Source organism: Macrobrachium nipponense, chromosome 18 (assembly GCF_015104395.2).
Source record: "Macrobrachium nipponense isolate FS-2020 chromosome 18, ASM1510439v2, whole genome shotgun sequence".
Lineage (NCBI taxonomy): Eukaryota > Metazoa > Arthropoda > Malacostraca > Decapoda > Palaemonidae > Macrobrachium > Macrobrachium nipponense.
Window position 1 is genome coordinate 66,694,101 of NC_087211.1, and position 12,860 is coordinate 66,706,960.

Sequence of the window (12,860 nt, forward strand, 5' to 3'; positions counted from 1 at the left end):
GAGATCACTTACCGTACTGATAAAAATATGCGATTAAAAAATATAACTGGAAGGAAATGCTTTTAAGTAAAGGCTCACTCTTAAATGGGAATGAATCTTGTGTCAACTTATGAGCAACAAATGACAAAGCTCAAATGCTAGGTTCTTCGGATGAAATATTGGTTTTGTGTTCACTGCTTGTTTACTGCCACATATTTCCGAAGGACTGTGTGCACAGGACTTTTTTATTAATATCTTTCAACTTTTTCTGTTTCTTCATACTGCTGTTTAAAACTCAACGTTACACGGATAATCATCAATGTCTGAGAAAACTGGAAAAAGAATGGCCTATGTAAAATTCAGTTAAGAAATTCAGGTATTCCCAACATGCAGGGTATTATATGATAGCTTTATGTTTGACATTATTCAGATGTTAGTGCTGAATAAATGTAGAATAGTTTTTGATTTGACCAAAGTCAAGTGTGGATGTGGTGGGTCTGTTGTATAGTTATATAGCCACTGGGTTCTGTAATGTCCTGTTGAGTGCAGCACACTACTGCATGACTGCCTTGTTTTAGAAATCTGTAAGATATTTCATAGCACAGCATATTATTTTTCAATCAATATATCTTTATACATAAGTCTCAAGATTTGAGCATCTAAGGGAATTTTTTATATTTGTTGAATAGAATATCTATATAACCTTATCCTAAATTGTTTAGCTTGTTCGAATAGGTTTTTTTTTTGTATGAAGTCTTTGTATTTATTGTACGTATAATGAATTTTACCAGTTGCTCTGGGTTGTTATTTTTCTCAGATCAGAGGATGTTCACCCAAGATCACTTAAATATTATTGCCTGATTAGCAGTTATAACTGTATCATTGTCATCATCATCATCATAACCATCACTACACTAAAAGTGATGTCTTAAGCATATCTATGTCATCACTCCAAGGTGATGACTTCAGAAGAGTTCTTCAACTCTAAATGGAACCTTTGATTTAATTATTGATTAGATGTTTTGAAAGTCAGTATTTATTGAGGGATGGTGTATATATTATTTTCAGGGATGTATTTCCATTAGATATAAAAAAAAACGAATAAATTTATTTATTTATACTGTATGACGTTTTATGTTTGTGTAACCAAAACCACAGTAGTGGTTTTTTTTAGAAATGTTACACATCTTAGTATAAGTATTACACGTGATGTCTTGATCTTTCATACAAACTAGTGAATATTTTTCTCGTGTTATTAATGGTTGAATTCAGTAAAAAAAGGAAATATATAAGATGTTTTTTTTATTTCCTTTTTGATACATCATTTGTGGGCAGGTTTTATGAAAGCACTGAAGTGATTTTTCATATTAAAATTATTTATGCAGGTCAAGGACTCAAGAACAAGACTTGGCATATGGAATACCCATGTTTGAATTTCTCTTTTTAAGTGCATTTCAAGAACCCATGATTAATTTTCACCTTTTTCAATGGCTTACCTGTGTATGATCAAAGCCCTTGTTGTCACTATAAGTGACAGTATTCAAAGGGTTTTGCTAATCGATTAATTTAACCCACATTACACTAAAATTTTAAAAGACCGGCCAACCCTGTACGAGTTGAATCTTTCACTCGAGTAAGACTTGATTGCTGATGGCAATATTAATGTTGGTAAAATAAATGCACCTGCATGGATGCATTTCAGACCTTGTTTACTTGCAGTTCTAAAATGTATCCCCTGCACCAGAAAGCTGTGGTATCCTACAAGATGGAACTGTGTAATGTAGAAGTTTCAGTTTACGTGGAACTTCACTTTACAGGACATTCAGTAAGCAAATAGAAAATTGTCGAGAGAACAGAACGTACTATTAGTATATCATCGATACATCTTATGAATACTTGGAAATATAGCACATAATCACTGGAACACAGCTGGCAACTCGAAGACGACACCGACTTGAACAAAACACGAGCTAAAGAAACAGCCCAACCCTTTGAGGTGGGAAGAAGGAAGCATATGTAAACTCGGTATGAAAGAAGAACCTGAAAATACACATAATAAGAAACTGCTAAAAAGCACAACAACCGAGGAAGAACTCGATGCTGCACACAAAAAAAAAAAAATAAATGCAGATGGATGAGGGTCTGCAAGATGCACATTCACCCTAGAACTTTTCTTTCAACTTTTCAAATCGAAGTTTCACTCTCGACGTGGTTCGGAAGTCACGTAAAGCCATTGGTCCCGTTGCCGAACAACCACAAACAAAAACAAAATCAAATCGAAGTTGCCTGATCCGTTTCACTCTCAATAAGGCTAATTATGAATCGTGATTATTACAATACTAAAAGGGGGAACTCTATGCACATTACTCAAACGCAACAATTGGAGGTGCTAAATTGGCCAAGGAAACTATGACTATCTGCAGACCTGGACTTGAGACCAAGCAGTGGGTAAATGCTGCCACAAAAGTAATATTTAGTAAAAGTACCTAGCGCTTTTGCGCTCTTTCAGCACATGCATGTACCATTATGTTGGAGAGGATCACGAAATGAATCTAAATAAAGGGTACAGTAAGAATGATTACCTGACCACCGGGAGCAATCGTGACCCTCTTCTGTAAAAATTAGAGATTACGAAAAAGATCGTCCCCAACAAAAGCAAAGACACTGGTAACAATGGTGATAAAAACCTTTATGTGCTGCACTATCAATCCAAGTGACGCAAGATCTTGACCAGGTTGACCTATGAAACAACTGCTCCCCTTGACCAGCCAAAATCATAAGGGCCAGCGTGGTGAATGGGTACTACTCTTTCCAATGTAAGCATAGTGGGCAGCACAAAACCTCGTCTTTCGGGATGACAAAGGCTAGTCTGTTAACGTGCCTCGCCTGCCATCTCCAAGATGGCAACATCAAAATCCACTACAGAGAACAACGCAGACTAAGATTTATAAAAGAAATTCTTTTATATAGTGCTATTATGGCTTGTTATGTACGCGTCACATACTCCGAGGTGCTATTAGGTACTAAAAAACGAAGATATCGTTTACTAATATAATTTGTCGACCACAATAGACCTAAATGTAGCGCCTCAGCGGCGTGGTTGGTATGGTATTAGCGTCCCACCTCGGTGGTCGCGGGTTCGATTCTCGGCCGTTCCATTGAGGAGTGAGAGATGTGTATTTCTGGTGATAGAAGTTCACTCTCGACGTGGTTCGGAAGTCACGTAAGGCCGTTGGTCCCGTTGCTGAATAACCACTGGTTCCATGCAACGTAAAAGCATCATACAAACAAACAAGATGCTTCCGTCTTGTTTAGTATTAGCACCTCGAATAGTAGGTGACGCGTAGATAACAAGCCAAAGTAGCACTGACTTAGATTTTGTACTATGAGGCATTGAGGCTAACTATGGATACATCTACTAAAAACCCTTAACACCAAGGAGGAATATCTCTCAATAAACCTCCAATAAGCATGAATTAAATAAACCACCTTACGTTCATCTATCAACCTTCGATACAAGAATCCATCTACCAGCTGGCTTTGTATAAATCTAGCTTAGCCACATATATACGATGGTTTAACAAGCTACTCTAGTAACAAGTACTCAATACAACTGAAAAGGAAATAAAATAAAACTTAAAACGACTGGACTTTTTCTTTTTCAAGTCCCTGTTGAAGAGAATTATGGCAAAAACTGAAATGAGAGTATATTTTAGTTCTGTCGTCTTCTACTCAAAATACCAACAATAACAGTAGTAAGTAGCTCACTGACGTGTGATATCCCTCTGGACTCTAAAGGAAACCGTGAACGAACTGAACAGAATCGTGACCACCGATTCCTATCATTCACAAAGCTGCCCAGTGAAGCAACTAAAGTCTTAGTAATCCTACTGAAGTAACTTTCTTCACTGACACACCAACGACGAGCCAGCTGCCATCGTCACATAAGAGACAATAATCACAAGTCACAAGAAAGTCTTTAAAATAATTTTTTTTAATGGCATCGTAGTCGGGAGTTATATCGCTCAACAACTCGATATTATTATTATTATATTATTAAATTATATGACAAGCATACAGCCCCTGCTGAAAAAACAGGGCGTTTCTAGTCCTGAGGCCTCAATAGCAAAGTCAGCCCCTTACAGAAAAGGAACTTTAATTCAAGACGTAGAGAATAAAATATGAAAGAGAAATAAACTGTTCCTAGTGAAGTCTGCTGCACATGTCACACAATCAGAGAAATTTTTAACTTTTAAAAATAAACTGTTCTTAGTGAAATCTGCTGCACATGTCACACAATCAGAGAAATTTCTAACTTTTAAAAGCCACATTAGGTTGTGGGATTTAATAGGCCTACGAACAACCTCTGTCGATAGTTGATAGTCAGCACTTTGCGTTCCTTGGTGTCATTCTTCACAGCTACGAAAAATCTGCAAACTCAGGCTCTTGGTAAACAGCAGAAAATGTAATAACATATAATATATATAATGATAAGCTTCTTTAGGCGAAATATAAACTTAAATCCCAATCTGGCGATATTAATTCTCCCTCTTTTCAATTGATGAGTGATAAAATATTTGACTTGGCAACTCAGGGGCTACCGAGTTCATTCCCGCAAAAAAAAAAAAAAAAAAAAAAAAAAAAATGAAAAATGAATGGTCTTTCTCGGTGGAAACCTAGAAATCGCTCCTTAAAAAAAAAGAAAAAAAAGAAAAGGGTGATCCTACCTCCAGCATACTCGAGACGCGTGCAAGATTTTAAATCCCTCATGCGTAAGTTGTAAACATTATATTCCCAACTTTTTTAACGTAAATTAAAACGTGCTAAAATCTACGGCCATATAGAGCCTTGTTTCACCAACGAAAATTAAAATAAATATGCTATATTTTATTAGAAGTAAAGTTTCTGTAATGTTTATCTGTGGTGGGAGGTTGGAACCAATATTGTTTGGAAGCTTGAATTTCAAGAACTTCCTAAAACGAGACACTTCAAAAGCCTACACACAGGACTTGCCAGTAGAGAGTCGAATTGCCGTACGTACTCACACACACACACACACACACAGCACAATTCACCGATGTCTTCCACTTACTCCCATGTTTCATCAATATATCGAGGCTCTTCCCAACATCTTTTTTACGCCATCTATCAAGCGCTAGTTGCATTATCATTATACAAAAAAAAAAAAAGATGTTAGGGAATAAATCTTTGAAACATATCCACACAAAGAGAGTCGCGTTCAAGAGATTCTAAATCTTTGTATTCTTCAAATATATTCAAACTATTTTTTAATCTTTATGATGCTTTTTATATATCTTCAAAAGATTTTAATTATATTCTAAATAATGTAAAATCTTTAGAATATTTTTTAAATATCTTCAAAAAATTTTAAAGATCTCCAAAAATTTTTAAATATCTTCAGAATATTTCAAATATTTTCAAAATATCTTAAAACGTTTATGACATTTTTCAAATATCTTTAAAGGTGTTGGAGGAGGGGGGCAGGGGGGAGTGGGTTCTTCGGTGGAAAGAGGGACCGAGGAAGGAAGGTTGTTGGAAGGTGACGGCCTCTTAGGCAAGCATTTAATAAACTTATAGGTCAGTCAACCTTAACGAACATTCCGTCCAATACCTTCCTCTTCATTCCATTCCTTCTTACGCCCACAACTCGTTTCCTACGCCTCCAGTCCCGGTTACCAAGGAGCGGCCTCACTCAAAAGACTCCGGGGGAACCCTTATTGGCGGCGACCTTATACACCTAATTACCTGGAGGACTCATCACCTGATGCGTCTAATTAGAGGTGGCTTCTCGGAATTCGGAAAACGCGAGAAATTGGAGAAAACAGATGAGGAACGATGCACTTTGGGGGGTTTCCTTCGAACGCATAAGCACACACACACACATACACACAGAGAGAAGTAATAATAATATTGTCATGAGTCACTAAAATGATGAAGAAATCCACTGTGATGTCTGTGTAAATAAATATCAAAACATATAAAACACACATATATAATCATCATTGTGGATTTCCACCAAGAATAATAATAATAATAATAATAATAATAATAATAATAATAATAATAAATAATAATAATAATAATAATAATAACAACAACAACAACAACAACAACAACAATAATAATAATAATAATAATAATAATAATAATAATAATAATAATAATAATAATAATAATAATAATAATAATAATAATACTAGGCACGATCCCAAGATCTCTGAAAAGGAATCTGGAAAAACTAGAGGCTGAAGTAGCTCCAGGACTTATGCAGGAGAGTGTGATCCTAGAAACGGCGCACATAGTAAGAAAAGTGATGGACTCCTAAGGAGGCAGGATGCAACCCGGAACCCTACACTACAACTGCCACCCAGTCGAATTGGAGGACTGATAGACAAAAAACAAAATAATAATAATATTGCCATGAGTAACTAAAATGGTGAAGAAATCCAGTGATGTCTGTGTAAATAAATATTAAAACATATAAAACACACATATATTATATAATAATTAACATCATTGTGGATTTCCTCACCAATAATAATAATACTATGTTGGAAATAAACACTCTTTTAAACATGTTTTATTGAAAATATTTCCTGCATCAGATGCAGTTTTTTTATGGAGGTTCTTCTCTATTTCTCTATAAAATGAATGTAGCTGATGCAGCAATAATAATAATAATAATAATAATAATAATAATAATAATAATAATAATAATAATAATAATAATAATAATGAAAACTGAAGGAATGATAACAGCGGCACAAGATCAGGCCCTAAGAACCAGATATGTTCAAAGAACGATAGACGGTAATAACATCTCTCCCATATGTAGGAAGTGCAATACGAAAAATGAAACCATAAACCACATAGCAAGCGAATGTCCGGCACTTGCACAGAACCAGTACAAAAAGAGGCATGATTCAGTGGCAAAAGCCCTCCACTGGAGCCTGTGCAAGAAACATCAGCTACCTTGCAGTAATAAGTGGTACGAGCACCAACCTGAGGGAGTGATAGAAAACGATCAGGCAAAGATCCTCTGGGACTATGGTATCAGAACGGATAGGGTGATACGTGCAAATAGACCAGACGTGACGTTGATTGACAAAGTCAAGAAGAAAGTATCACTCATTGATGTCGCAATACCATGGGACACCAGAGTTGAAGAGAAAGAGAGGGAAAAAAATGGATAAGTCAAGATCTGAAAATAGAAATAAGAAGGATATGGGATATGCCAGTGGAAATCGTACCCATAATCATAGGAGCACTAGGCACGATCCCTAGATCCCTGAAAAGGGATCTAGAAAAACTAGAGGCTGAAGTAGCTCCAGGACTCATGCAGAAGAGTGTGATCCTAGAAACGGCGCACATAGTAAGAAAAGTGATGGACTCCTAAGGAGGCAGGATGCAACCCGGAACCCCACACTATAAATACCACCCAGTCGAATTGGAGGACTGTGATAGAGCAAAAAAAAAAAATAAAAATAAAAATAATAATAATAATAATAATAATAATAATAATAATAATAATAATAATAATAATAATAATAATAATAATAATAATAATAATGAGAAGAAGAAGAGGGGTGGAAGAAGAAGAACATAGACCCAATCTTTAACAAGTCTTGTTAAATAGGATGGATGGCTAATGTAAAAGTAACTCAAATTGTACAGCCATCCTTTTAATAATAATAATAATAATAATAATAATAATAATAATAATAATAATAATAATAATAATAATGAGAAGAAGAAGAAGAACGTAGACCCAATCTTTAACAAGTTCTGTTAAATAGGATGGATGGCTAATGTAAAATTAACTCAAATTGTGCAGCCATCCTATTTATAATAATAATAATAATAATAATAATAATAATAATAATAATAATAATAATAATAATAATAATAATAATATTCTATTGAATAAAATGGCAGAATTCAGCGAATTAATCTTATATATTATCTTTTCTATTTTTCTTATTTCTCGCTTTTCTGGCTCAGCGATACTTCGCAATAATTGGCCAATATTTATATTAGGAATAATGCTGAAAGTGCTATTTTATTTAGAACAGGATTTATTAGTCAAAAACTGGCATTATATATCAGTGTACTAGTATTAACAGAATACTGGTGCATGGAAAGGCGTTCCTCAGGTCCAGGTCATGCAGGAGTCGTCGTCGGTATGGGTGGTAATAATAATAATAATAATAATAATAATAATAATAATAATAATAATGATAATAATAATAATAATAATAATAATAATAATAATAATAATAATAATAATCTTCAAACTTATCGTTTTGGAAAAGGCTCTAAAGAGAAGGTAATCCTTTTTAATTCAGTGATTGTTTTCCAGTATTTATTTCCAGACGTCTTTTCTTCAACTCAACTTTTTTTCCTCGTTTAATTCTTACACTTTGAAGTTACCCTCCTTCGCTATCTTTTTTTTTTTTCTTTTTTTAGCTTCTTCTCCATCCTCTAATCTCAAACGCTTTTGTAATGTTCACATTGTCCTTTGTTTTATCACTTTTGCTAGGTTTTTATTTTCCCCTTTATTCTGATTTAAGACATCTGTTTTAATTTTTTTCTTTTAAACTTGGATCTCTTCTTCTCTTTACCATAACTTTTGCTTTCCGATGATCGTCGGTTACGTTCTGGCTATTTTCTTCCCCTGTTCTTCATTCCCCTCCCCCTCCCCCTCCCCCTCCCCAGCCCTCCTCCTCATTCTTGCACATTTTCCCCTCCCCTTTCTCTCCTCCTCCTCCTCATTCTCCACCACCTCTGGCTCTGCTGGTTGCGGCGGGGTTATGCCTGTGGAGTGGAGTGCCGGCCAGTCCGAGTTCAGACTCGGCGGTGGAAAGAGGTGAGCGAGTGCGCGCAGTCCCTATGAGCAGACCCAGAGTTCGCTGAGGATTGTAATCATTTTTTCTCAAGCCCGAAAAGAACCTTTCGTTTTAGAGACAGTCACGAACGAGGAGTGAACACAATGGCCCAACAAAGTGCGACATTAGTCACAGCAAGAACCTCGTATTTTTAAACTTTACTTATTTGAGAAACTACCGAGTTGATTAAGTCTTCAAAACTTATACGAGATATGCCTGCTACCAGTCTCGATGACTTCAGGCTATAATTAGCTAATTATTTTTGCCCCAGCGAATTAAACAAGTGATTAGAAAAAAAACAACACACGAAACGTGTCCTTGTGGAGAAAATAAAACTGTTCTGATTGAACATGAAATTAAAACTTTATTTTTTTTTAGTCTAATAAAAAGGTTAGTCTGAAACGAGCAGAAAAGCGTAGCAAATCCACGACCCAAATGAAGTATTCACCTCATCCACTGCATGCTAAGGAGGTCTGTACCCTTACTTGTTAATTAACCTAATTTCTGCTACTTGAATTGTACTCTGAATTTGCCTTTTTAAACACGCATGGCCTAGCTTTTAAGGGTACTTAACATTTAGTATAATTTTCTCAACTCACGGGAGAGGTTTACAATAAAGACATGTATATATACATACATACACACATATATAATATATATATAATATATATATATATATATATATATATATTATATATATATATATGTATGTATGTATGTATGTATATATTATACATATAAATATATAAAGGTACATGATTTTTAGAAAAAAAATTCACTGACATTTGATAATGATTCATGATTAGATTAGGTAATATACGATTGATTCAGGGATAAGTCATGTTAAATAGAGAAGAAATTCTTTATATGTAACCCGAAGCAGATTAGAGTCGATGAGGATTTGTGGTAATTTTTTAATTTTTTGTTAATGATTATATAAGAGATTATGAAGATTGTGATTAATATCTACTGTCTTCATGCACTACTACCAATGATGCTATTACTATCACCATCAACTTGATTCATTTATGCTATTTTACCAATATAGTCCTCAACTCTTACTGCTGTCACTAATGCTATGATCAACATAAGACCTCAGCTCTTACTGCTGTTATCAACATAAGACCTCAACTCTTACTGCTGTCACTAATGCTGTTATCAACATCAGACTTCAACTCTTACTGATGTCACTTATGCTGTTTTTAACATAAGACCTCAGCTCTAACTGCTGTTATCAATATAAGACCTCAACTCTTACTGCTGTCACTAACTCTGTTATCAACATTAGACCTCAACTCATACTGCTGTCACGAATGCTGTTATCAACATCAGAACTCAACTCTTACAGCTGTCATTAATGCTGCTATCAACATAAGACCTCAACTCTTACTGATGTCACTAATGGTGTTATTAACATAAGACCTCAATTCTTACTGCTGTCACAAATGCTGTTATTAACATAAAACCTCAATTCTTACTGCTGTCACGAATGCTGTTATCAACATCAGACCTCAACTCTTACTGCTGTCATTAACGCTGTTATCAACATAAGACCTCAACTCTTACTGCTGTTATTAACATAAGATCTCAATTTTTATTGCTGTCACTAATGCTGTTATCAACATAAGACCTCAACTCTTACAGCTGCCATTAATGCTGTTATCAACATAAGACCTCAACTCTTACAGCTGTCATTAATGCTGTTACCAACATAAGACCTCAACTCTTACTGCTGTCACTAACGCTGTTATCAACATCAGACCTCAACTCTTACAGCTGTCATTAATGCTGTTATCAACATAAGACATTTCCATTAATGTCATGTTAATATACCACTGCAGCCGCTATTACTAACTAGAATTAACAAGATCTTTTACTGTTAACGTATGTTGATTAATATATTCCGCAACAAAATTGTGCGATAAGTTTGAGTACTAACACATTCACACAAATACACGCACACATATATATACATATACATACATTATTAATGTTAACACATTCCATAAGTACCAACAGATACACATATGTATACATTATACGTATACAATATACATATGCATCTTTACAAACATGCATGCATACATAAATGCAAACATACACAAACACACACACACACACACACACACACACACACACACACACACACACACACATATATATATATAATATATACATATATATATATCGCTTTAGTCTGGAATAGCGGAAAAATATTCTATAAAGTTGAAGGCCTCTACATATGACTATACCAAGCAATGGAATCACATGAGCCAAGCAATCATCTGACGGCCACACACTGAATCTAAATAAAATTCATCAAGCCGAAAAGTTAATTAAACTCGTGCGATGAAAAGATACCCAGAATAACAGTCAGGCATGAGGAAACTGAGAAGTGAAAGAATGGGAAAAGTGGTAGTTTGTTCTTACAAAAATAAAAAGGAAATAAGAAAAATATCATCCTTTATATATATATATATATAATAGTACATATAGATATATATATATATATATATATATATATATATATATGTGTGTGGTGTGTGTGTGTGTGTGTGTGTGTATTCATATTTATATATACATATACATGTATACACACACACATATATATATATATTTATATATGATATATATATATAGATATATATATATATATATATATATATATATATATATATATATATATAGATATATATATATATACATAGATATATATATTCATTTTTACATATTACATAATACATACATGTATATATTTCTTTGTATATACATATATTTTTGTAATTGTAGGCTTTAGTCTCTTTACGGTTTTATGATCTCTATAATTACATCATATTTATAGGCAAACACCCAGAACATGTATATATATATATATATATATATATATAGTATATATATATATATATATATACATATATATGTATGTATGTATGTATGTATATTTGTGGTCGTAAGACAACTTACCTTAACGAAAGAGGTAACACTTGAAAGAAAATGAAATAATCACTGCTAATTGCGAAAGCAGAAATGATTTATGATAAAAATAACAACGCGGGAAGCCATGGTGTAACAAGGGATAGAGACTGGTGCTGTTATATGATCAATTAGTGAGAGTTTTTAATCTACGCAAGTAAGAAAGGACTTGGCTGATGTTATGGGAAGTGAAATTATATCGGAGTTTCAACTCCACTGTGAGTAAAAAAATAATAATAATAATAATTAATAATAATAATAATAATAATAATAATAATAATAATAATAATAATAATAATAATAATAACACTGAAAAGGAATCTGGATAAACTAGAGGTTGAAGTAGCTCCAGGACTCATGCAGAAGAGTGTGATCCTAGAAACGGCGCACATAGTAAGAAAAGTGATGGACTCCTAAGGAGGCAGGATGCAACACGGAACCCCACACTATAAATACCACCCAGTCGAATTGGAGGACTTGTGATAGACCGAAAAAAATTAATAAATAAAAAATTATAGCTTAGTTTTAGTTTTTCATTTATGTCACATCAATACAATTCTATATATAATTCCAGAAAAGCCGCCGAAGCTGTAGTAGCTTATTGGCAGGCTACATAAAAACGCCAATACATATAAAATCCATATAAAGAACAGGCACTGATATACAAACTCAGATGATATTTACAACACTGAAATCAAAATAAAAGCACATACATTAATATATAAAGTCAGATAATATCTAAAACAATGGAATCCCTGTAATAGCACATAGTTCGACAAAATTACACCATATAAAACAATGAAGTGGGAATTTAAAGTTAAAAAGTTATTTTATTATTCTATAAAAGACTACTATTGTTCGCTCATCAATGATGATTTGTGTGGGCGTAAGGAATACTGCAGAGAGCCTTCAAATAATAATAATAATAATAATAATAATAATAATAATAATAATAATAATAATAATAATAATAATAATAATAATAATAATAATAATGTCACA

At 33.7% G+C, this 12,860-nt stretch overlaps 1 protein-coding gene across 2 annotated transcripts in view; it reads left to right on the plus strand.

Annotated features, from left to right (window-relative positions):
• The first annotated feature begins 8,838 nt into the window (after positions 1-8,838).
• Positions 8,839-12,860, plus strand: part of LOC135197116 (hemicentin-1-like) — a 74,560-nt gene continuing 70,538 nt past the window's right edge. For both annotated transcript variants that reach the window (XM_064224082.1, XM_064224083.1), the window contains exon 1: positions 8,839-9,356. The gene's annotated coding sequence lies outside the window, so the exon portion shown is untranslated. The remainder of the gene's footprint in view (positions 9,357-12,860) is intronic.